General features: G+C 35.1%; 1 protein-coding gene across 3 annotated transcripts in view; it reads right to left on the reverse strand.

Annotated features, from left to right (window-relative positions):
* LOC128207939 (filamin-A-like) overlaps positions 1 to 27756 on the reverse strand; it is a 70648-nt gene that overhangs the window by 28245 nt on the left and 14647 nt on the right. Inside the window, exon 1 of one of the 3 annotated variants that reach the window (XM_052911172.1) lies at positions 3396 to 3636. The exons of the other annotated variants lie outside the window; for them this stretch is intronic. The gene's annotated coding sequence lies outside the window, so the exon portion shown is untranslated. Of the gene's footprint in view, positions 1 to 3395; positions 3637 to 27756 lie in introns of those variants that run through there. 3 annotated transcript variants of the gene reach the window in all.

Raw genomic sequence — 27756 nt, forward strand, 5'->3', positions numbered from 1 at the left:
CACACCGATAAACCGGTAATAAAAGTAATTGAAGACGACTTATTAACCGTGAACCGGTATTTAGGTAATTAGCCCGGAGTTATAAACCGAGTATATTCAATTTATTTTTGATATGAGTTTATGAGCAGTAACAGCTTATGAAAAGGGAACTTGCATCAGCTGCAGTATTTAAAGATGGTCACACTTGTGTTAATAGTGATGAAGCTGTATCGCATCTTGTTGTTGACAATTCTGCCAGTTATTGGTACAATAGAACGTGTATTTATCGGTAAAACGCGTAAAACATGTGGCAATATTTGCACAAAGCATCCTTTGAAGTTTTACCAAACGTTGTTATTAGTCTGTATGATCGTTTCGTACTGCCTTTATGATGCCGGGGTATGACACATACAAAGCACGTGTGTATTCTGTTTCCGGGATCGAATGCTCGGAGATAGCAAAAAGGATAACCGCTTGCAATTTAAACGAGGAAATAATTTGAATCAGAAACATTTTTGTAAGTGGTGTTACTCATTTATTTTAAAAGAAAAACGTTATGTTATTGCTATATTACAAATAAAAGAGACGTTCTTTTTACAATACTGGTGCGTGTTTAATAGATTAGTAGATGAGTACCTTAGCTTTTGCAGTACACTTTTGGTCTTACCACGTGTGTTTGAATGCACATTTTGCCTTGACCTGCAATTTTGTGTCGAATCAAGCATCGTCGTAGTGTTAACGGTGAGACAGACTGGTGGTTTGTGAGTACAAACCCTGAACATGACCTTGTCATTGACCTCTTTTCTAAATTAACCGGAAACAACCGTATTACAAGTACCATAGCAGAAACAATACGTTTTTTGCTTGTTAAATGGTACCAACAGACTTTTCTTCTTTGCTGTATACTCCATTTTCCAGATGTAACCATTCGTGAGATTTTAAGTTTACAATAATCATTCTACGCGGAGGTAATTATTATCATCATCACGTTGCAAAACAAACGGCATATTCTTGTATGGACCCTGGGGTATTAGAAATTCTAAGTAAATAATACTTCACAATTCCAGACATAATTTCTTACGTTATGCTCACAATTCTTTTGATGCAGAGCCTGGTTTATGTTCTACAATGTCATTGAGCACGGAAAACAAACTGTAGGTATAGTATGGTTTATTACCGGCAGAATGCAATTATTTTCACCTCTATATTACCGTAAAAAATGCGTTACGTGGAAACGAGCATACGATTTTGTGTAATAATTCATCCAACACGTAACTTAATGTATGCAAAAATAAAGAGCAGGACAAATAATTTGATGAAAACAAAATCGTTTCAATGCTTACAAAAGATTCTAAATGTGCAAATGTTTACTCATTTTTACTTCACTTAAGTGCAGTTATAAACAGCACTGGCAAAGGAAACCTAGACAGAGACAAGCCGGGCACCAAAACTAAGCCTATGAATCAAACGGCAACACACTTTTCCGTTCTTTCCGTTTCTAAAATACTTCGTCTTTTAAGTACTTAGAATTGTTAGTGGTCAATACCTCTAGAACCCCCACTTTGGGTCGCTTCAAAGGTTGACTTTAAAAAAAATGTTTATTCGGTTCCGAACAGTTTGTAGCGTATACGAGTCTGACCTCAATAAGTGTCTTTGATTATTTACTTTTAATACAAACACTGTTTATATTTATAGAATATGCCTGCCTTTGTTCATGTTTTGTTTACCTGAAAATGATAAGTATTCTACATTCAAATACATCACCATAGCATGTGTACAGAGGAAGAGATAGATGGATAGGAGATAAGGCCAGATGACAACAAGATAAGCTTGCTAACAAGTCCCCTAAGGAACAGGCTAGAACAACAACATCCACTTTTCTAATTAGGAAGCCTTTTACCCGTTCATATCCCATATGCAGTGTTACACAATATATAATGATAATAAGAATAATCTTTAGCATTGTTTACATTTCCCGGACGATAATGAAGCAATGTTTTCTCTCTGTATAGATTGTTAATCAGTTCCGCACATTGGAAAAGCAGCCAATTGAATCAAAATACAGCGGAAGATGTTTAACAAGTTTTGAATCAAAACATTTAAGATTTATAAAGATCTTTCAAGTATTACAGATTTACCAATAAATAAGTTAATAGCAGGACCGACAAGTGCCCGTCTGTGCTGTAACCACGTTTTTCTATAAATACCAGTGCGTCATTTGACAAGAAGCCAAACAGGGAACAAGTCATGCATACAAGTCGTCTTCTTCTCCAGTACCTCATGTTGTCGTTATTTCAAAAACTACTGCAGTTATTTGTAGAAAACCTTGATAATTTGTCTACAGGTTATCTTTTGGTTACTTTGCAAATTTAAATAAAGTTATTGGTTAATAGTTAGTATTGTGTAAATACATGTATTGACCAATCAATAAACAAATTGGCTGACTTTGACCAAATCAAATAATAAACTAATTCTGTACAACTGGTTGTAAAACCTGTGCGCAATGCTGCAATAAGCCGACATTCATTGGTTATATTTCATATATTGAACTATCTCTACAGTTATTAAATCTTGTGTACAGGTATTTTCTGCTAGAGGACTTTTCTGTAGGCGCCATTGCTTCTCCTCTGGTATGATTCATATTCTGCTTTAATTAATTTTGATCTTGGCTCAGTGATAGTTTTATATATCAATTGCAGCATTTGAAGAATTCAAACCATTCAGGTGTTTTGAGTTTATTTTTCATCCAGACAACAATACTATCTATTGCCCCATGTTTATTATTTTTGGAAGCAGGAGGGATTGTCTGATGATTTCTAAGATAAGATACGGAATGCCACTTCCACTGAGGAACTATTCAATGTTCTCAGTGTGGAGTCTCATTTAACCTATCACTTTGAAGTTTCTATATTCAACCATAGCCACAAGTATAATCCATGAGAAACCCAAGACTTAAGTGAACAATCGCTTTTCGAATATTAAGAAAGTTATTATTTATTTGTCTTCAAATGTAAAGTATGCCAGAAAGAGCAAAAAAGTCATAAAACTATCCCCACCCCTAACATCAAATCCAGTGTCTTCATTTGAAAACCGTGTTGACCAACGTTTTCGGTCTTATCGGTTTTAATGTTTTACAATGCTTTATTCAGCATTCTTTCGCTTCCATGATAGTTATACGACTTCAAATATATGCTGCAGTACACGCACTTATACATATAACGAAACCACAAATTACTTCATACATAATATCAATGAATGTAACTACTATGAATAAACTAATATAATACGAGTGTCATTTAACGCTTATATTATATAATTAATACTTTTATTTAACCTGACATATTAACCCTAATAAGAATACAAGGGTCGCAACAAATTTATAAAAATGGAATGTACGCGCATACTTGTAGACTTACCGATGTTGTAAGAAACGTTCGGAATCCGATAGACCGTCACAATACTGTCAAACTGTCTCTGGCGGGGTAGAAGACCCTATGTACTAAACTCCAGCTATTTTTGGGGCAGACTCCTGGTCGACACTGTACGAACTATTGTTTAACATTCATTCAATGACTCTCTACTTCCTAGTAATGCACATACAGGCATACAACTATTTTTACAACTTCCGAAGTTTTCAAACAAGCATACCTCCGAGATTGTTAAGCTGATTTGAGCGATGGTCTGTTGCCATGGAAACACGTGAGCGTTTTGCCATTATCTTGGAGTGATGTGTAATGATGAAGCGGGAAAAGAATGTACTTCGCGGGCCGCGGACGGGACCTTGCCGTCAATTTCAGACTCTGCAGTAAAACTTTACCGGTGCAAGGGCGTCTTGTTAATTTTTAAGTCTGTTGTAGACTAGACCAGTAAAGTTCTTTCTACCTGATTTGGTAATTAAGTTACCGTAAACAAGGCCAGTTGTAACCGCACAGATGTATATTTATATATATATATAAACATTTTGTTTGTGAAGTTACCTTTTTATACATATGGTTTATATTCATCGGCTTTACAATGGTAAATTTCAACAGCATTTTTTTACGATTTTCTAAAATTGAAAACTTAACACACGTAATTTTAGCCCATGATTATGACAGTTCCCTTTCACAATAATGATACACACATTCATTCAGATAACGTCGGAGGTCCTTTGTTGACCTATATAAGTGTTAATTACCGTACATCGTTCTGTCATTACTCGTAACAACTTTTTTATGATCATTTTGTATAATTTCATAATATATATGTGGACACGATTTACATGAACATTGATATTTGAACTATTAAATTTGTATGATGCCATTAAATCGGTCTAAAACAAGCATAGTAGCACACATACCAATGGAACGATATTTATTATTCTATGACCACGCTTAATAGACTGTCCTATAAGTAAACAATAAATGAAAATAATAAAGAATATTTCTTCAATTTTACAAATCGACCTTTACGTTGTTAAGCCTATTCACAGGGTATATAAATAATGTCATACGACAACAGCCTAGCCAGTACACACAGGGTATATAAATAATGTCATACGACAACAGCCTAGCCAGTACACACAGGGTATATAAATAATGTCATACGACAACAGCCTAGCCAGTACACACAGGGTATATAAATAATGTCATACGACAACAGCCTAGCCAGTACACACAGGGTATATAAATAATGTCATACGACAACAGCCTAGCCAGTTTCTTCCTAATGATACTGTAATTCGATGCGACAGGTGATATTTTCGGAGCTGTCTGATTCTTCCTAATTGCCAGAAAACACAAATCGAACGATCGGGAGTTTATTGATAAAGCATGTGCACTAAGTTATCATTTCAACGCGTACCTAGCAAGAAAAAACCATGCCAATGAACTAGATGTTAGATGAAAAACACATATGTTCCCAGTATATTATTTTCATTTCAATAGTTTAAAAGTTACAGGATAATAAATAGTTATATTTGTTGAATTTATTGACAACAGTTAATCTTATTTTCAACAGAACTTTTTCCAACAAAATAACAGCATCATTAAAAAATAATACTATTCATATGCGTTCAAATATAAAATGTCATTTATACTTTTATTTATTATTTTAGTATTAATTAAGCGTAAGAAATAATGGTTGAACATACACAGTGGAATGAATATATTCAAGCCTTTGTTCATAAAAGGGGGCTGGGCATTAGATCACTTCTGAGACATTTGTCGTGTGATTAACATGCACGAACATTTTTTTCCGATTATAATCTACATTTCCGGCCTAGAAAATCGCATATAGCCATCCAAAACTACAACGCCTTATCGACGTGTACAGTTATAACTTAACAGATATGACGTCACAAATTGATTACCCGCTCGGTCCACCGTTTAAGATTTTGCACAATATTTCTTCCTTGACTATTTATGTTCCACATATTGATGGTTTTAACAGCATCTTCATTTAATTCCAATGGTATAAGGGATTAGAAAATGCTTCCATATACTATCAAAGTCGCAAAATCGGAATATTTTTCAGACACTTGTAAAAACTTTTCTCTCAAAGGATATGGAAAGGCTGAGGAATTTGTTTTTTTTATTCATAAATTTTAGTTGTTTTATAAATATATGTGCGCTTTTCAAGAACTTACATATTCATAACATATTTGTATTAGATCTTTAAAAGATAACTGAGATGTTAATATTTTATAATTATGTGATATCAATAATAGTGCATTTGAGAATCTTATATTATAATTCAACAAATCTGAGAATACACAATTAAAATTTCGAAAATTTCGTTACACTTAATACTTTTTAATTCACCATTATACACAAATATGGACCCCGTTGGAAATAAACTCTTGCACTTGTGCCGACTTAGATTAAAACGTGTTTTCAGCAGGCGGTGAATCAAATTATGACGCCATGTCATGTACACTTTTTACAATTCAATTTTTTAACAATTAGACACGGTACTTGTTGGAGGCGGATAGGCAATCTCATTGGCTGTAAATGTAGGCTATCATATATAATGACTTTATCATGATAAATCTACAAGCAAATCATGACGTAAATTTAACTTGTTTGTATACCACCTATCGCAACACGGCCGTATTCCAACCCGCTGTCATAACGGCAAAACATGTATTGTTGCGCAATGCACATAAATGACGCCAGAAAAAAGTGCTTCGTTAAGATACGATTTGTTATATGATAACTTTTTTTGGTAAATTAAATCAGTAACGTATCATATAAAAGAGTATTATACTATTGAGAGTTATAAATCAAATATGACCACATGTCAACTCTGGTAGTCCACACCATTTGTCAATTTTTCTAATGATATACAGAAGAGAGATTTATAAAAAGCATTTATGCTTATTTCTCAATTCTATAAATGTGTACTTTAATTGCTAGTAGAACAACTTCTTGATTTCTCCCCAACCTTACAAATATCGACTACTATGATTACCTTGTCTGTCTGATAGGTATTATGTGTGTTTTGGAACTTCTTATTTTATCAAAATTAATAATGGTTAAACCAAAAGGGTTAAACCAGAAGGGTTATCGGTAATGCGTTTTGATCCGAGTGAAATCCGAACCTGCAAAAATCGACTAGATTACAATCTCACGAGTCATAACGTAATACTTATAACCATTTTTTTGCTTAAAGGTCAAAACGAAAATAGTAAGCATTGTCTCAGAACGGTGCATGAAAAAAACACCTTTCATTTAATGTATGGTGAAGACGTAATGACAACAAAAAAGTCACGCCATTGTTGATGGGTAAATTGACATCGGGATTTAGCAAATGTATAAGGCTATTCGCTATGCATTCAGAACTATGTACCTTGTATTAAACCCATGTGTTCTGTATTATGAAAAGGCAGTTTATGTGCTTTCCACAAGCTTTAGAGTGACAGGTATTAGGATGTTCCTGGCTCTTACCAATTACTGGAATAATACAAATGTCTTGTTCGCCAGCTTTCAAATTTCCTGAACACCGGCTTTATACTTAGATATGTGACTAGAAGTTAAACATATATTACACAAAAATGCAAATGACAATGCGGGTTGCACATTCTTGTCTTCTTTTATCACAAACAGTTGAAAGTAGCGAATCTAATGATGAAACTTTTCATAAATCATATACTTTAACCTACATTTCCAGCAAATGAGATCGCCTCCAATTTGTATTTCGGTTAATCGTTCAGACATTAACAGACATGATGTCGTACTTTGATTGCTGAGAACACATTATAATATAAATCACTAGGACTTTATTGTGTAAAACCTGAATGACAAAGAAGGGCTCGTTCCGCTCGCTCCACCCTTTGTAAGCATTTAGATGTTGCACAATTATATTTAGGATCTAAGTATTGCTCAACTGATTAAAAATGCGCCATTATTAGTAATTAAGAATTTACACAAAATGTTCGAACTGACCTAGATTAGAACGTGTCTTAAACAGGCGGAGAGCCAATTTATAACGTCATGGTTGTTAAATTGTTAAACTGCAATTCTTAGATTAATTTAACCGCGGTAATTCTTATCGAATAAGCCTGGTACGTATTTGAGGCGCATAGGCGATCCCATCGCTTGTAAATGTAGGGTATTATAATAATAAAGACACATTAATACAAAGGGTTTTTAAAATTCTAAATCAGTGCTTAAGGACATAACTTTGACGAAGTCAAATAAACACATATTCAAAATATTCTAGTTCTCCTTCCAAGGGGCATTCAGTATATGTTTTAACTGAAACGATGGTAGTTTTGCTGAAGCTTACAGATGTTGAAAACACATTATGCATACCGATAAAGCTACGTCTTTGTTACAGAAATAAATAATTGACAAACGTTTACATACACATTGGGCAGTAACACATTGGACAGTAACACATTGGGCAGTAACGATTGGGCAGTAACACATTGGGCAGTAACGATTGGGCAGTAACACATTGGGCAGTAACACATTGGGCAGTAACACATTGGGCAGTAACACATTGGGCAGTAACACATTGGGCAGTAACACATTGGGCAGTAACGATTGGACAGTAACACATTGTGCAGTAACACATTGTGCAGTAACACATTGGGCAGTAACACATTGGGCAGTAACACATTGGGCAGTAACACATTGGACAGTAACACATTGGACAGTAACGATTGGACAGTAACACATTGTGCAGTAACACATTGGGCAGTAACACATTGGGCAGTAACACATTGGGCAGTAACACATTGGGCAGTAACGATTGGGCAGTAACACATTGGGCAGTAACGATTGGGCAGTAACACATTGGGCAGTAACACATTGGGCAGTAACACATTGGACAGTAACACATTGGGCAGTCACACATTGGGCAGTAACACATTGGGCAGTAACGATTGGGCAGTAACACATTGGGCAGTAACACATTGGGCAGTAACACATTGGGCAGTAACACATTGGGCAGTAACGATTGGGCAGTAACACATTGGGCAGTAACACATTGGGCAGTCACACATTGGGCAGTAACACATTGGGCAGTAACACTTTGGGCAGTAACACATTGGGCAGTAACACATTGGGCACTAACACATTGGGCAGTAACGATTGGGCAGTAACACATTGTGCAGTAACACATTGGGCAGTAACACATTGGGCAGTCACACATTGGGCAGTAACACATTGGACAGTAACACATTGGGCAGTAACACATTGGACAGTAACGATTGGACAGTAACACATTGGACAGTAACGATTGGGCAGTAACACATTGGGCAGTAACACATTGGGCAGTAATACATTGTGCAGTAACACATTGGACAGTAACACATTGGGCAGTCACACATTGGGCAGTAACACATTGGACAGTAACACATTGGGCAGTAACGATTGGACAGTAACACATTGGGCAGTAACGATTGGGCAGTAACGATTGGGCAGTAACGATTTGGCAGTAACGATTGGGCAGTAACACATTGGGCAGTAACACATTGGGCAGTAACGATTGGACAGTAACACATTGGGCAGTAACGATTGGGCAGTAACACATTGGGCAGTAACACATTGGGCAGTCACGATTGGGCAGTAACACATTGGGCACTAACACATTGGGCAGTCACGATTGGGCAGTAACACATTGGGCACAAACACATTGGGCAGTCACGATTGGGCAGTAACACATTGGGCAGTAACACATTGGGCAGTAACACATTGGGCAGTCACGATTGGGCAGTAACACATTGGGCAGTAACACATTGGGCAGTCACGATTGGACAGTAACACATTGGACAGTAACACATTGGGCAGTAACACATTGGGCAGTAACGATTGGGCAGTAACACATTGGACAGTAACACATTGGGCAGTAACGATTGGGCAGTAACACATTGGGCAGTAACGATTGGGCAGTAACACATTGGGCAGTAACACATTGGACAGTAACACATTGGGCAGTAACGATTGGGCAGTAACACATTGGACAGTAACACATTGGGCAGTAACGATTGGACAGTAACACATTGGGCAGTAACGATTGGGCAGTAACACATTGGGCACTAACACATTGGGCAGTCACGATTGGGCAGTAACACATTGGGGAGTAACACATTGGGCAGTAACACATTGGGCAGTAACACATTGGGCAGTAACACATTGGGCAGTAACACATTGTGCAGTAACACATTGGGCAGTAACACATTGGGCACTAACACATTGGGCAGTCACGATTGGGCAGTAACACATTGGGCAGTAACACATTGGGCAGTAACACATTGGACAGTAACACATTGGGCAGTAACGATTGGGCAGTAACACATTGGACAGTAACACATTGGGCAGTAACGATTGGACAGTAACACATTGGGCAGTAACGATTGGGCAGTAACACATTGGGCACTAACACATTGGGCAGTCACGATTGGGCAGTAACACATTGGGCAATAACACATTGGGCAGTAACACATTGGGCAGTAACACATTGTGCAGTAACACATTGGGCAGTAACACATTGGGCACTAACACATTGGGCAGTAACACATTGGACAGTAACACATTGGGCAGTAACACATTGTGCAGTAACACATTGGGCAGTAACACATTGGGCAGTCACGATTGGGCAGTAACACATTGGGCAGTAACACATTGGGCAGTAACGATTGGGCAGTAACACATTGGACAGTAACACATTGGGCAGTAACGATTGGGCAGTAACACATTGGGCAGTAACACATTGGGCAGTAACACATTGTGCAGTAACACATTGGGCAGTAACACATTGGGCACTAACACATTGGGCAGTAACGATTGGGCAGTAACACATTGGGCAGTAACACATTGGACAGTAACACATTGGGCAGTAACACATTGGACAGTAACACATTGGGCAGTAACGATTGGGCAGTAACACATTGGGCAGTAACGATTGGGCAGTAACACATTGGGCAGTAACACATTGGGCAGTAACACATTGGGCACTAACACATTGGGCAGTAACGATTGGGCAGTAACACATTGGGCAGTAACGATTGGGCAGTAACACATTGGGCAGTAACACATTGGACAGTAACACATTGGGCAGTAACGATTGGGCAGTAACACATTGGGCAGTAACGATTGGACAGTAACACATTGGGCAGTAACGATTGGGCAGTAACACATTGGGCAGTAACACATTGGGCATTTATACTGAACCATGGTACTTGTAATTAATAGTAAAAACCGTGTGTTTCAAATGTAAAATTACTTCAACTTTTACTTTGGACATTTCACGTGTGTTTATCATTAAAGCATTTTAGTTTAAAAAAATCAGACATACTTGTCATATTTGTCAGTTACGCCTTCTGTAACGTAGACGATGTTTTGATATCAACAGTGGTGATTCTGATGCTTCAACATTTTAATGCATGTAAACAAACTTCTTGCAGAAATCAATGTGTTTTTCAACTTTTAAAATAATACGTAAGAGCTCCGTTGACGTTGTCTGAAATGAACGCCTTTAAAATCTAACAAAATGGTAAGATCTTTACTATTACACTAAAAACAGGGGACATTTTACAACTGTTGCATGTTTACAAAATAAGACATGTCAGAGAATTTTTTTATTTAATCGTTTAAACAACTAAACAAATGTTCAATATCTGGCACAATGTACGAGGAGTATATACTGCATAAGTCATTTAAACTAATTTCAAGGTATTGAAATAAATGAAATGCGTGTGTCCTATGTCCATACTGGATATACCTTAAATAAATGAACAACAGATCTAGTTATATGATACAGCCAAGTATGTAATCGATGGCCCGGCTGCCTTGGAAGGCCAGGTGATACAGGTAAGTTTGCAAGATTGATCCACCTTTACTACCAATACCAGCCAAGAAAATCAAGGGACACTATACTGGTTGAAAAAGGTAATTTCTCGCGTTATCTTTCCTTACACTGTTCGGGTTCAACCTAACTGTGGAATTTGCCAAAAAAAGATCCAATTTGTTGAGCTGTTGAAAAGTATAGCACCCGTAATGATAACAAGACCCATGCAGGTGGTCGTGGTCTTAGCGTAACTTTCTTTTAAATAAGTATTTAAAGAATACAAATTAGGTTTCATTATACTATCGTTTTGAACGTTTGCAGTTGTTGTGCTGCAATGTTACCTGTCATTATGTTATTTAACTAATCAACTGTGTTGCGGTAATGCCACATCTATTGTCGTAAAACTAGTTACAACGACATAACCTTGACAATGTAGCACTGAATCGTCTTCACCAGAAGCAAGTTAATTAACCAGGATGACGGGAAAAACTCAACAGTGAACAAACCGGTAAAGGATTTGAATCTATTTTACCACGGTCGATAAAAATGAGTTCAGCGGCCTCTTTTCAACACATGTGTTTAAAGCAATGATATTTTTAACATTCACAGAAAGAAAATAGATACATAAAATATCTGAGACCTTTCAGTACAATGTATATTTGACATGGTTGTATTATTAGACGTCATACTATAGGCACTAGCATAATATGTAGGTTCTTTTATTGACATAGTTAAGTCATGTTTGTTATTTTCAAGGAGTTAAATCAGATAACATTTGTTTGTCCGATTCTCAGTCGTTTGTTTTTACAGTGTGCAAAAATAGACCATAAATAAATGACGAACTTTCCATATAGTCACATGAAGCAACTGAGACCCATGAGCGCAGTAGATGCGATACAATAGAGTATGTGTGTTCTGGTATATACGAGTAAGCTTACAAGATTGATCTACCTTTACTACAGCCGATACCAGGCAAAGACAACCAAGGAACACTAGACTGGTAGGTAACTATGTTGCTACGCGTTGTCTCTCCTCACTCAGTTTGTGTAAGCATTTGCAAAAGTTCAATCATTACGAGCAATTTGCCAAAAATGATCCAATTTGTTGAGGCGTTGAAAAGAAAAGCATTCACGATGATGAAAAGTCCAACGTGGGCGGTCATGTCCGTAAATATCTTTAAAAAAGTACGGTATTTTAAATGATTTAAACTAGCAATGTACTTTTTATCAAGAGTTTTGAACGTCTAGAGTTGTTTATGCAAGATTTTACAAACTCTTAGGTCAAATAAGGCCTTTGATATTTGATAGTTAATAGGTTTGTTCTAAATTAACCATTTCATATAAAAAATGGTTAGTTAGTTGTTTCCGGAATTAATGAGGTAGAGGATCGTTAAATCCGTTACAAGAATCACAAGTTATGTAGGCACCTTTTTACTACAAGAAAATAGTTAACAGATGGTGTTACGATGCTAAAACGCAATCCCAATGTCAGTCGGCACGTTTTTTACGAAAATAAGACAATTAAGTGCACGGCCTCGTATAGTTTCTCTTTTATTATTGCAAAACCCAAAGCGCGATCTCGAGGACACACACGCACTCATTACAATGTGTCAAGGTAGCTCTACTTGGCGATGTTAAGTTGTAGGACTAAATGTCTGACAACGTTCACTACATGTTCGTGTGTCATTGAACTAATCAAGTATGTTGCGACTATGCCGCTGTTATTGCCGGTATACTAGTTACGACGACATACTAGTAACCAATCTGGCACTGAACCGTCCTCATTATAAGCGATATTGTCATGTAAGCACTATTCACTTGCTATTCTAACTCAATAAGCCAACTAGTAAAGCTAAATATGACCAATGCTTAAAGATGCACTCCGTCACGGATTGAAGATTTTGACATTTATTTTATCTTGGAACGAGCCAATTCTTGCGAAAATCCATGGAAACCAGTTTATGCATTCTTCTTTAACCGTTAGTCACGGTTTCAGCCATAAAACATTAATTTTCAAACGGAAGTTGTAAAAATGGTATATCTGTGAGAGTGCAGCTTTAAAAGATGACACAATATACAAACTTGTTTATACGTACATTCAATACTCTACAATACAATACGTACGTTCTACATAAATTATTATAAGTACATCCAGATTTCATCAAAATGGTCGGGCATGTTGGTCTGGTTTAATCCTATGGATTTGTTTGTTATTATAAACTTAAAATCTTTCCTTGTTAAAATTGTCTGAGAGTTTGGCGTTATCTGGAAATTCCTATTATAACATAGGTTTTTTTGGTGCTTAGATTGTTGTTTTTGCTTGAATGCATGTTAAACACACACTAAATTTGAGTGAAATATAATAAATTAAATGCTTTTTATGATATGCTTACCGCTGGTTTATAGCGTTTTATCAGTGAAATACAATTTTATTGCACTGTTTTAAACAATGAAAACATCAATTGATATTTCTTTTTACTGTTTTCGAATGTTATCTCAATCCCAAATTAATGAGCAGCACGCACAGTGCTGGGACGCAATTTCAACGACGTCAATTCCAAATTGACGTTGCGTTCACAGGCAATTGGACGCGCTTGACGTAATAACTTTATTAAAATGTAATTTTATAATTATACATTTTACATATTTATTAAATTCATTCAGGATATTCATTCTAAAAGAAATTCTTAAAAAAAACTTTATCTTACATAATCAAATCTAGTTTTAATGCTAATTTAACCGCGGTCGATCGGTATGAAAAGATCATTAGTCTTCAACGTGTCTTCTTATCATCAAATGTATAAGCAATGTCCCATTTTCTCCAAATATTTTAAGCGTAATAAGCTCAAGTATCTTATTTCAATTAGCCAAATTAATTCGTTACACTCAATTTGTGATTATAAGAAATAGGTATAGTGATTACCATAAACATAGTTTCATGTGTGTACACTCAAAATAATAGTATACAAATTATACCAAACAAAAATAGTGCGCATAGCTCAATCCTGATATAAATTAAAATGTAATTTAAGCCTCAAACTCAGACTCAAGACATTAGTGCTTCATTTTTTTTTTCTTTTACACAAGGCCAAAGTTATTTTTGGGTTCAAAAAGTGCAAAAAACATCATAGTTTTATGGTAAAATTATGTTTGTTGTCACTGCTTTTATACATTCTTTATATCAACACGACTGCACTCACGCGAACATCAAGATGATCTAATGCTACAACTGCACTAACATGATGACGGTGCAAAAACTAGTGTACTTGCCACTTTCGCAGTATGCTATTTTGTGTGATTGTGATTTTGATATAGCATTACTGAATCGTTATTTTTTTAAGCCAAACAGTGAACAAGATGACACATGCAGCTCCCTTATGAATAAGACGATGGTCAGGATTACGGGTATGGTCTGAACACTAACTGGTAGAGGAATACATCATTTTTTTCGGGGACAGACCCTGTACGTTTAGAATAAACGCGGTTTTTCTTCATCATATATGTAAGTGGTAGTATATTGTGACCAAAAACAAAAGGTTATCATTTAAATAAACATCTTAATAAAGAAGCTCTACCTTATAATGTGACACGCTGTCGCTCCATTTGAATATATTTTTTTTAATTTGGTAATGCATGAACTATAGCATTTACATGAGACTTCATGCATGCACATGAAGGCAGTTCGAGATGGTGCCAAACTGGATGAAAGCCTGCAAAAGGGCAAGTTTTGTTAATACCAAATCAGCATACCGCCAACTGGTAGTCAAAAATAATACACGTGTTATATGGGACTTTTCAATTCCCTAAAAATAATAGACGTGTTCTTCCAATCCCTAACGTCTAAACGGGTTTGTGCAAAAAACAGGGTTTTTTGAAAATACTGAAATTGTATTTAGAAAAGTATTTTATGTTTGAAATAGATAATAAAGGTTTATATTCATATTTACCGTGTAAATGCAAAGACATTTTACATTAAACAAGCATTAAATGCATAAAACACAGGATTTACCTTTTCAATAAAACGAAACTTGACTGACACAGACAACAATTATACCAAGCGTAAAAAACTCAAACATCTCCGACATGCTTCGATATAGACCTGTTTTTCTATGACACTCGTGAAATAAAGTACGATCTTAAACTGAAATAAACACATTTTCTGTTTCTTTTATGCTCATTTTCGGAGTTTTATTAGTATTTTAATTTCTTTTCTTAATTACCCCCTTTTTAAAAAGGGTGTTTTTACGCCGCTACCCGTCGGACGCCCCTAACGCAAATTCTATATATAAAATAGCTGATGACGTAGCTGTCAATTTTCTCTCTCCTGTTTGTTGAGAAAAAAATCTCTCATGTTTTTTTTTATAATTAATTATTCGCTCTTTTTTAGTGCAAATATTTCATGAACAGTAATCAATGAAGTTTTATTAGTGCATCTATATGTTCCAAAAAAATAACGAAGTATTCTGATCGTTGTATAACTGTGAACCACAGCCTTGCAGGTGCCCTTCATGTATATATCGTTATGTTTTGACAGTATGAAATGAAAAAAATAGCATCAAACTCATAATAATTCGTTGGATATTTAATTTTTTGCGTACGGAACTAAAATAAAATAACATTATCTGGTAATATTTCTTGTTTTTATGATATTTTATAGACGCAATAAGATTTAACCCTGAATCCCGATCGGAATAACTACCCACTTTTGGTACAAAACAATTTGTAGGTGAAGGATTTTCCGTATCAAAAATCGTACAAAAACGTCAACGTACACTTATTTGGACTACGCCAACGGTTTTTGATTTATTTTTCTCAACTTTCAACAATTTTGAAGATACAATTATATTTCTATATCATTTTTGGCTCAGTTGGCGGGCGTTAACTATAGATTATATCAGGACTGATCGTCAGTGAATCTGTTTATGATATATTAATTATAGCCTATCGCCTTATTCAACAGATTGTTGCTGCTAAAGTGATCATTAAAGTTATATTGTCAGCGGTAATAAGAAAAATACGGGAGCATGAATACAGATAAAATTATATGATAGACACGTTCATATTATATTCATTTCATGTTGAATTGCATTTTTTTTACTTTTAAAAGAAAACTCGTATTTGTTGATATTCTTGAGATTAAAGATACCAACTTTCGAAATAGCCGCCACAGCTCGCAGCTGTTCGTAGCGAGCTTCGGAATTGCTCATCTGTGTATGTTACTTGTTTCAAACAAGAACAGTCCAGCAGATTCCACTGTAATACTTTTCAAATAGATGCATGACGATCAAAGCTCAATAGACAATGAGAGACACATAGGACAGCAACCACGAATTACTAGAAGCACTTAATATTTAACAATAGAACAAAAACAACATGTTAATATAACATTTGTAACGTTTGTTGCTAAATGCAACAAATGAGTCTTATCTATACCACTGCAGACATATGTAAATCTGTGATACAAACAAATTCTTCTAGTTAAAACATTGCATACTCATTTTAATGTCCATAATGAGGAGTAAGGAGGGAGGAACGAACGAACGGACGGACGAAAGGGAGGATGGACAACGCTAAATAAATATCTCTTGACTGTAGGGACACTAACTTCGAATGTTTGGAGGCCATTTCATCTCCGACATTTGCCGTCCAAAACAAATACAGCCATACACCTACCATTTAAACCTTTCAAAATATATAAGAAAATATCGTTCAAATAAAGAACTACTGTGACACCATATCCAACCAAAAATGCTTCCTGGTATCCACGCGAATGCCTACTCTTTAAGTAGACCCCCTTTCTAAATATGATGGAAGAGAAAATGAGTCAAAGGTCTTTCCAACATATTTCAGCTTTATATTTACCACTTGACGTTTGGCATTTGATATCTGTGTATACTATTTCTAACTATTTTGCAGACGACATATACAGCATGTAATAACCGATTTGGTATTTCAAGTGCATTCCATATTAATTTTGCATTGCTTTCAATACTTCAGATCTCTTTACCATAATAACTATGAAAAAACCTACCGCTTTGCCCAGTTGGCGATCTGTTGTAGAGCTGAAACTCCAGGTGTAGTCCTTTTTAGTAGCAGACATTGTATAAAATGTACTGTCCAAAGTTTTGAAATCCAGCAAAACACACAATTTCTTGATTTTAGGCCTTTGTCAGAGTTGACCGACAGTGCTTAACACATGGATCTCGGCAATACTGTCTTGTGACACGGAATAACGTGCTACATATATCACAGAACCCGTCGACACTGGTATATGAGCGAATATGATCAAAAGTGTGACGTGACAATTTATATTACCAAAGATGCATAATCAATATGGATCCAGATAATTGCACAGCTACCTACGAGAAACGATAGTGGCATGTTACGTGGACGAACATGGCCATGGCAATTGTCCGATCTTGTTATTTGGTAGATCGTCTTGCAGATTCCCTATGAAGGAGATATCAGATCACAAAGGTCCGAACAATTGCTTCCATTCATTTCTTGTGAAGATCGCATCATACATACCATTCATAATTCTCCTTTAACATTTATTTAGTAGACATAAAATAAAATCGAGTAAACAGGAAGAACGCAGTTTGGTGTGTGTTTTTGCTGAAAAAAGATATTGCAAGGGAAACCTATTGATGTATATATCCGCATCTAACTGAGGATCAAACCGGAATTATTGCACGTAACCAATTAGCGAGGGCTGGTCTGGCGGTTTGAAGTATTTCTGCTGTTAGACGTTTAATTCTTTACAGAAGTTAAGCATATGATCAATACAGACATGTAGGTATGTCCAAAACAATATTTACCTTCGAAATGAGAGTTGTTCCCTCTTTTTAAGTACGCAAGAACCAAAATCCTAAAGCGAAACGCTAAAAACCCATTTCATATCTAATGTTAAGGTTAAAAAACAGTCAAGACAAATCCCATCTGCTGTAAATGTATAAACCAGTTTTATTAGAACTGAAGCTATTTTAGGACTTATGGCTACCCCGCACTTCTGACAACTTGGTAAAAAACTGACTGAGAATATAATATGTTCAGGTAGTTAAACAAATATAATAAAAAATGTTTAACCGAAAACGTAGTTAACTTCACGAATCAATATCATTAGAAGTTTAAAAAAGAAGATGAGGCGCAAATAAATCGGAAACATAGTTCGGGCTTGCAATTGTGGAAGTAGTTCGCTACACAAATATCCACCAGGTGTAACCTTACAGGAGAAATGTCGTCTTAATTAAAATACCCATCACCATGAGATATGAACAAGAAATATGATTCTATTCTACCCTTGGCATGCCTTTCACACATTAACCGAAAATAAAAGGGCATGGAACTTTTTGAACCATTTGCTTCAACTGACCCAAAATATGTCAGGAATTAGTGCACTGCATGGTGATCATGTCAACCGAGCTTCAGAACAATATTTCAACTATGGAAGAAGTTCGCTCCGCAAAACACCATACAGTTATGAAGTAGAAGTTAAATGAAAGGGTACATAACTGTTGAACAAGTGATAGAAATAAGTAAGGTAATAGTTATCTAATGGTAATTGTGTGTTCAAAATTCCAGAACAATCAGGGTAAAAAACACTATATTTCGTTTGCAACATACAACCGACTGTATGACCAACCTTTGCACAGTTCTAAATTTCTAGTGTATTTTATAGTGATCATTTGTGTCCAGTTTTAGAACAAAACCTTTAGTCGTAACTGATGTTGTAAACAGACTACTGGAAAGGGTCATTTCACGCCAAGTTTTGTTTAGCTTTTACATAAAAAACGCTTTACAAATGCTAATATACCAATATCTCTGAGACCAAATTATATAAATGATAGCGACATAACCGAGTCGGCAGTTTTTAAGGCAACACCTAACTCTATAATTATGTTAATAGTCGTTTCATCAATAATCCTGGAATACCAAGATTTCGTACCTATTTTCAACAGGAGTAGTTAACATAGTTTATAGTTTCAAGCTCAATTTTGATGATCTACATAAAATAGAGCATACATCGGCCACAGCCACTGTTGGTGCATTTTTGTTTGGGTCATTGACATTCGAGGATTTTTAAATTTTTCTGTGTTATTTTTACGTATATCAATTCAAACGAATGCACAAAAACCCCATTTTATGTCGTATATTTCAGTCAGTCAATATTTTCACCAAGGCTTACATGTTTCACTACCGTTGGAAGTAAAAGGTAACACATACTTGGAAATCTCTTCCATGTATGAAATTGCTCATAGGAGTGTTGAAGATACCCATAGTTTGACATTGATTGTTCATGCAACAAAGCAATATTAAACCTAATTTAAATCTTATATTTGGGGTATTGTCATGGTGATAATGCAAAGCGAATTCGTTCCGCTGCGGGTTTTTTTTCCGACGCCGATGCGGAAAGTATCCGTCTTAATTACACTGAAAATGGAATGTTGCGTCGGAACCAAAAAAAATGCAATAGTAGCCTCATTATCTATAGAGTGATAAATCAAAACTGAAACAAAAAACGAAGTTTCTGCTCGTAATCTACGTTTTTTCACATAATTATGTTTCATTGTTTTGTTTGTTTGACACGATCGTAAGCAGTCATATCTTCATTGTTAATCACGCAAGAGTCACCAATAATCTGGTCATTATTTAAAATTAAGATATTTTCTAAAATAGCACACCATAAGATGGTAGTAAAAATCGAAAATTGCTGAGCGAGTTCACCTCTCAATGTTTACATATCAGTTGTAGTTGTATATACTCGCCGAAGGCTCTTTCTGTATTGCAAGCGTCTGCACGTACAACATGTATTAAATTAATTGGTATTTGTTTATCTTTGATGAAGTACCAAATCAAATAGGTGGCCGACTTTCTATCAAACTGCAACGTCGAGATCGAAACTCACCGATAAGCACATAGTATAAATGTGTTACGGGTGTCATATATACAGATTTTGAACACATCAGTCTCGGAGTGATTGAGTTCGTTCATTGTCGGAACACTAATGAACAACAAACTATGAAGGTAATGCGCTCATTACCGCAAATACTCTTCATACCTTTGACAGTTTGAATGCAGTTCTTTGTACGACGATCTACTGCAACTCGTTTACATTTGACAGTGAACTAATTGCCACATGTGTTTTGTCCTACATGTATGCACACTAGTGTTAATTGGCAAACATTTGCAAACTACTTTTGAAACATATGTTCTGTCTGTGTATGATGTGTATCTCTAAATAGTCAAGTCAAGTGAACACATTTATTCACTCAAATTCATGCACAACATGTAAAATTGAGGTAATTGATAAAGACAATACATTTCAGAGGCTCAAATTGAGGATTCAAAGACATAACATACATTCAAGTGTATCAAATATTTAAAGACCGTTTAACAGGATAAATATTGTACATGGATCATTGGATTCAAGCAGTGTTATAGTTTACGAGTTATAAAATGGGTTAAGTACAATGGGAGAGTCAACTAATATATGCAGAAATGTCTTAGATAAATAAGAACAGTAATGTTTAACGAAGTTGTTTAAGAATAACAGATACCATATTACACATATTCAAAAATTCCTTTTTATTAGTTGTGTTTACCAACTGTTCAAGTTTATATATGTTTGGATGTCTGTTAAAATATGGTTTTATATACTGCTTACGCTCGTTATCAAAAATGTTACACTCGAATAAAAAATGGAATTCATCCCCTAGTTTGTTACATGTTTGACATTTCCTTTCATTGACTTGTATTCTATTCCAATTGCCCGTTTCTATTGGTAGTCTGTGGTTTCTTGTTCTAAACTTGATAAGTGGATATAATAATGATTTTGGTGTTGAATGAAGATACTTTTCATAGCCAAAAGACGTTTTGAAGATTTATAAAATTGACTGTTGCTAGCATTTTCAATAAGGGAGTACCACGATGTTAAGAATAGATCTTTAAGCTTGCGCTTAACCGCGAATTTAAGCCATTTAGGATTTACATCTTGTTGATATTCCCAAGTTCCTACCAATCCACACTGTGTTAGTATTGACTTTATATTGAAGAACCATTGATATCGTATTCTTATTATGTCTGGAGGTAATGTCTTTTAAAACTGTTTTGTATATGCATTTATATATCATCGATGATAGTTTACTACTACTACTACTACTACCACTACCACTACCACTACCACTACTACTACTACTACTACTACTACTACTATTGTTATTATTATTATTATTATTATTATTATTATTATTATTATTATTACACAAACGTACCCAGTATGAATAATAATAAATATGAGTCCTGTGATAGTCCCCTCGCACACTCATCAGTGGGAGTATAAAGGGTGGGGTGGGAGTTATAAAATTAACAGTGCATCTAAAACTATGCCGCTTTGTTAACTTGATATTTCAGTACCAAGAATAACCCAAAACAAAAATAAGGCCTAGATTAGAACTTATCTCGTTAAGCATTTGCGAAAAAAACAGTATCGCTCCTCTGCCAAAAATGTTTAATGTCATGACGAGGGTGTTGTCTTATAACTAGAATGTAGTCGGCGTGCCAATCTCAAACGCAGTGATCTCCCGTTAATCTCGAACATGAACAATTAAGACCACAAATATTTGCTTTGCGTTTCTTGTTAGATGTAAACACCTAGTTCTATGTAATGATTGAAGGCATCAAATTGTCATTCAATAAAGTAAGTTCATTAACAGGAATACTTGAGTCCATTCTCCCTATGACACGCTCAACATGTATTCTCACATGTGACAATTTTTCTGGACGGTTCATTGCCAGAAAGTTTTTTTTTGCCCGGTGAATGAAGGAATCCTAAGAACAGTGCTGGATGCTGCCATTTCCTCGGCAACAAGGACCCCCCTTTCTGTCAACTATACATTACCGGGCAAAAGGATGGACATAATATCCTGATTCTAAAGTTATTTGCTTGTCCGACACACGTCCACCCCACCCAACCGTAATCAAATTTACTGCTCCCGTTGGCGATATAGATATCAAATATTTTATTGTATTGTTATTTTTGTAGTTGCTCCATGTTTGTGCTCTTGTTGTAAATTTATGCGGGCTTTCAATAAAAAATAAAAAATAATAGATTATTGAAATCACTTTGTTGTAACCAGGTTAAAATGCCTCAGGTATATTTGATCGTGCCACCTCCCTCTCTGGCTAAATATTTAATTGTTTCAAACATTTAGCTAAACTTGGTATCCATGTGTTCCAAATTCGAGGAACTGTTGCCCCAGAAAGTGTTAAGCTATATGATATGTCTTTGTTTGAAAGACCTAATCCAATTTTCATTAGGACAATCAAGAGGTGGTCTTTAAGTGAAAGTCTTGCCAGTCCTTTTTTTAAAGTGACACTCTGATTCAAAATCAATCAATACATGCACATGTATAACAAAAATACATTTTGAGTGATTAACCTTTAACTTCTTCCTAAATGATGCATTTATGAAACACATTCATAACTGATGACAAGATTGTAACCGTGTATTTAATATCTGAAAACGCAAAAATATTAATTGATTGGTGAGTGCTAAAAAATTCACTGCTATCTATTTTTTGTAAAAATGCCTTGTTTTCTGCACCTTTCTTTCAAACTCAACTCGGTATCCTTCAAGAACATTGTTTTCGACATGTATTTATCTTTTTTTGGTATATCAAAACATTTATATTAATTGTGGTAAATCTTATTTGGGAGAGAGAGGGCAACTTGAAGTACATTGGGTTCTAACTGAGTATATATCCACAAAAATAAATCACGGGATATACCTGTAAAAATGTCACCTTGGTGTTGTACATATTGTCAAATATTACTCCAGAATCTTTTTTTTCTGTATAGTCTGCAACAGCCTAAACATGTATTCAATGTGTCTACTCAATGGGTATTAAGAAATCTGCGCAAAGATATTACCTTTTCTTTGTTTTGTCTATTTGCACATCCAACGACACATAATCTATTAACCATTTCACCAATTTTACTTACAGAAAACATGTATAAACTGACCATACAAACACCAATGTATTGAATTTACTACTGGGAGCATATCAGCAGCAGAGCGTTCTTGTTCCCACTAAATAATTCATGAGCTGTTCAGTCAGCCATGGTCTTAGTGAAATCCATCTATAGTCTAGCAATGGGGTTTTCAAGTTTTATTCATACTCTTGGCCCACATTGGCATGAGAGGTAACAAAACTTGTATCAAAACATAAAACAGCAAGAAAAATAGAAATATGAAAATGAACAGCAAAAAAAAAAAACAAAAAAAAAATATATATCAGCATACAGTATCATGAAAAGTATTTTAGAATAAAATTAAGGAAGATGATTCAAATAAAATTCAGCATTATTATTTTTGCAAAGAGTGCTAGCTTTATCAATGTATTTTTTTTTAGTACTACACATTAAATTTGTATAGTTCAAAATGTTTGGATAACTATAGAAGTTGGGATTAACATATTTACGTCTTTCATAAATAAAGTAATTACAATTAAAAATATAATGAAATTCGTCTCCTAATTTTTAGGCATCTAAATCGGGGGTTACTATCACAAATATAAAATGGTCAATAGTTCTATATACACTTACACATGATAAAGAAGCTTATAAGCTATGAATGTTACATGCAGAGTTTATATGCATCTACATGAATGCACACGATCGCTTCTTAATTAAAATCTTATTATAAAGTTTCTTTCCCCCTTTTTTCATTTGGTCTCAATATTTTTTTTATCAATTAAGGATGTCTAATTTACAATCATAAGAAAATATTCAGGCTAAAATACTTTATATGATTACCCATTTTAATAAGTCCTTTGTAACACAGCGTATGTTGAAATTATTTAGCTTTTGTTTCAGCTATATCATTTTTACGGCAAAGCTGCATTAATATATGTATAGATTGGCATTGAAAGAAAGTCGTTTATGACGAACACGACGATGATATGAACTAAGTTATTAATTAAGCAACTTTGTGTTGCCAAACTGAATGGAAATCTTGAACGATAAGCATTTGGTATCGTGACAATATTCATAACTAACAAACTAGGCAGAGGCGGACATGCACTGTAGTAATGGGCATTTCCAGGGTCAAGATAAGGTTGGCACCAACACTGTTGTGTCTATATCATATAGCTTAGTAAATATACTTAACAATATATATTATTATTGACGTTTAGTATGACCGTACGTGTCCCTTCAACACGAGGCAAGGTCGGCTATGATGATTTATGGAATTTTGGTTGATGCCACGCTCTGTACTATGCGGTACTACACTGTTCTGCTACGGAATGCGTGACTAAGCGAAATCCAAGACCTGGATATGTTTCCCATACAATAGTGGGTGTATGATTAATATATTTTCCAGTAAAATCTTAACATGAAATTACTAGTTTGTAATAGACTTGTATGATAAACCTCAACCCCTGGATTGAAACCTTTTTTCTGCTAGCTTTTATTTACATTCAACAACATTTTTTCAATCACTGACAGGCTTGTGTATCACATATGGTAGAAAGGTTACAGGAATCGTGGTATGCTTTTCCGATTTATAAACGGACATAATCTTTCAACTCTTTTTTAATAAACAATTCAGGGGTTTGATCCGTAGAACACGGCTATTTGACAACCATAATCTTACGTAAGATAAACAGTTTTCAACTTCATAATATGAAACAGTTGTTCAATGTGAGATACGAGTGCACCTCCGTCACTGTTATCGTTGGCATACTGCCAAACTACCTGTATAACAGTTCCAGCAAGAGCATGGTAATTTGGTGAGAATTTTGTGCCTTTCATATCCTCTTTAACTAAGAGTAATTGAGGTAATGAACGGACGATTAAACCCTTCGCAATGACTAGAAACTAGGGATGTTCGCATTTATGTAATATCAGGTCAAGTGATTAGTGACGGCCTTGGCGGTTTCTTTCTTTTTACTTTCACATATTTTTTTAAGGTGTATGGACATACATTTCAATATACTGTTTTTAATGATTTTAACGTCTTATAATTGTTGGCAATGAATGTCAGAACTTGATGAACAACAGCAATGTTTAATAAGTTAAGATGCCCATACAATGAAATAATCCACGCGTTCACATTTTACTATATACCATACATGCCACTCTGTTATCACAACTGTTTTTTCCTCTTGCATCAACTGTTGAATTAGCAACTAAAAGATGGTGATGATATTGCATTATCACATAGGTAAGACTGGCATAATTATTACATAAGTAATGAAATACGTCCAAGAATGCCGCTTAATTTTCATATATGTTTGGAATGACATATTGAACATAACAATATAGCTAACAAGAATGCTGCTTGGCAGACTAGCTTATCGTTGCGTTTATTAGCAGAGATGCTATGATGAAACACATGGGTTGTTTAGTCTTCATTATAATGCCACAATATCTAAACAAAACAAATGTTGTTCTTATGAGGAGTGTGGTTCTTACTTTACTATTCGCACCTACCCCTTTTTAAATATGACCCCATTTAACTAAAATGCTGTACCAGTAATGTTTTTAGACGAAGCATTTTGACACTAATTTCAAGCACTATTTGTTGTTTTATATTTGTTTATTCAAAAATGGACAAGCTTTAAGTAGCCAATCCGTTATTAAGGTGAAGATGCCGCGACAGGACTCCCGGTCTCGTGCCACAAAGAGATGGACGACGCAAACTACTCTCATTACAGTCAAAGTACCATATTTATAAACGTGTATTGGGGAACCACCCGACTGTTTATGAAATAAATATTTGTGTTTATAATTTGTTTTCAGATGTTTTTTTGCAATTCATCCAAACTGAAAGGATATACAGCAATTATGGTGTTACTAGCGTTAGTAACAATTTACCATTGGCATTATTCAGTATCAAAGTGTTGACTTTTTGTTAAATAGGTGTATACAAAACATATACATTTACATTGACATTTCAGTATACTAAAATCTTAGTATATTTATCGTTATCAATCATGTATGAATAACTGAATTCATGCTGAAATTGAACTTTAACAAAAAACACCTGAAATTATTACCCTTGTAAATTACTGTATTTGCTTGCTTGCAATAGTTGATAAGCATGGCAGCAGGTGAGTCTAGAAAAAAACATGTTTTCTTCACTAAATGGGTCTTATTCCATATCAATAATATATTGATACACTTATTGAGATGCCAGCATGTGGATCATCCAGGACGTAAACTACATTACATATAGACACTGTCCAAAAGGCAATACAGTATTACCTCAGTGGAACACATTTAAATAATGCAAACTATAATGTATAGGACTGCTATTTATATATATATTCATTTGTTTTTGATGTTATTGGTGGCAATTAGTACGGCACTGGTGAAGGCCAGGTAGGCAATGTAAAATCCGCCTAAAGTAGGGTCAAACGAGAACTGATGTGGTGAACACGTATATATTGCATGGACAGCAAAATAAGGCTTGTAGCTTTTGTCCTCTGTAGAAACATATCACAATGCATTGAGATATCAAACGCATCCATGTTATTACTGCATATTAAGCGAATGTTTTCGGGATGTAGTCATTCTAAGAAGCCTATACGTTTGAATTATATCCTGGAAGACATCATTAATCTTGATGACAGCATTGTTCTTACTCGCGAGAACACTACACAAAACATAATCTGGAAACTAGTTCAGAGAGCGACAGAAACAGTTAAATCAAGTACTTGGGATATAATAAAACGTTTTTTTATGTAACTACATAAACAAAGGTAACCACTTTGCATAGCGATATAAACATTAATAACACAACTATCCTGAACATTATTATGCGTACTAGAAAGATGTCATTAAACCCCGTTTGTCTTGGTTTTTTTGTTCATGATGGTTAGTAATTTGTAAAGCAAGTGACATCGTCAAATTATTTGCGCATTTCGTATTGCGATTCTACAATAATGCGTTTCTAACATTATTAGCAAGTATTTCTCGAAATGAAAGCACAATACGATATACCAGGCAATCAAATGTGTTTTTTTATATAAAAAAAAAAGCTTATCCACGTGTACCTAGGTGGAAACCATTTGCTTGAATTATTCCAGGGACTTAAAGCCGATGCAGCCAATAGATACACGCTAATTTCAAGGGTTTTTTTTCAGTTTTTTTTGTCAATTAGGTGATATCCCCTTTTTACAGTTAGAAGCTACTTGGCATTCTTTTTTTGTAAATAACTGTCAAGTTGGCGTTACATCGATTTGAATTTTGTTAAAAAAATGGGTAACAGCGTTTTATTAGAATATGACAATACCGATTAATAAATGTGAACCCTACCATTAGACAACCTTTACCTCGGCTAAATGGTACAATGTTTTGTTATCGATGGTATCTCGAATTGTTACTATATCGAATTAAACGAAGGTTTTTCGTAAACAAAGCGAATGTATTCAAATACATCTTTTCAGATATAATATTTGGACAGTGTATTTTTCACGCTCTTGTTTAATTATCCTGCATG

The sequence above is a fragment of the Mya arenaria genome, chromosome 2, assembly GCF_026914265.1.
Source record: "Mya arenaria isolate MELC-2E11 chromosome 2, ASM2691426v1".
NCBI classification, from domain to species: domain Eukaryota; kingdom Metazoa; phylum Mollusca; class Bivalvia; order Myida; family Myidae; genus Mya; species Mya arenaria.